We start from the raw sequence: 962 nt of genomic DNA, 5'->3' as shown, positions 1-962 counted from the left end.
GAGGGAGAGAAACATGGAACCGTTCAACAGAGCTCTGACACACTGGCAAAGTTTCAACAGCTTGAAAGGACTCACTGTGCTCTGAGTCACAGCAGATGGGCAGCTCTGTCAAGTGTTAATAGAGGTATGTAGCGGCGAATGTCGACGCCGAAACTCAACCGCTTCATTAGTCAAGTGGTGTTATTGTTTTCGTACGTTGGTGTTGAATTATACACCCAAAAATAAAATACGTGCAGTAGAGACTTCCTTAAAGGTACAGTGTTGAAATTGCATGTTGCAGCTGAACACCCCTCACCTCACCCTCTCCTTCCAAACATGAAAAAGGACCTGTGGGTAGCCATTAGTTGTCATAAAAACTCAAAAGGTGTTTAGTTTGTCCAGTCTGGACTAATGTAAAAAACATGGCGGCCTCCGTAGAGAGGGTCCCCTCGATGTAAATATAAAGTATTTAAATATAAAGGGCCTTTTCTGGGGTAAAGAAAACTACAATTCACACAATTTAAGAAAGCCTTGGTCTCACTTTTCACCTTCGCTGTCCCTTGTTTGAAAGCAAGATCACACAAAAACTACCCAAATTATTTTCACAAAACCTGGTGGAAGGATGTGAAATGGGCCAAGGAAGAACCCACAAAAGATTTCCAGGAATTCTATTCTACACTTTCTTTAACATTGTGTGATAGTTCACTTTGCAACATTTCTTGGAGAATGATTCATGGATCTTGTTGAAAAGAAGACGAACATTTATGAGTGTGTGCAATTTGGTGCAGATCTAAATAAGGATGCGGATGATTAGTGAATTTAAGTGGTTGCGTAAGGGGACTGTTGGGGCTTTGGGCGATGTACGTTCTCTTCTGAGGGCCATTTTTATCTTCAGTGTTTTCAATCTGCCTCCTGTTGTACAGACCTAGGTGATCAGCTGCGTGTTGTGTGACAGACTGCGTACATAAGAAGGGCAGAGAGAG

This window comes from Paralichthys olivaceus, chromosome 5 (assembly GCF_024713975.1).
Source record: "Paralichthys olivaceus isolate ysfri-2021 chromosome 5, ASM2471397v2, whole genome shotgun sequence".
Lineage (NCBI taxonomy): Eukaryota > Metazoa > Chordata > Actinopteri > Pleuronectiformes > Paralichthyidae > Paralichthys > Paralichthys olivaceus.
The sequence above is the reverse complement of the archived record's forward strand: the minus strand, read 5'-3'. Positions refer to the sequence as shown.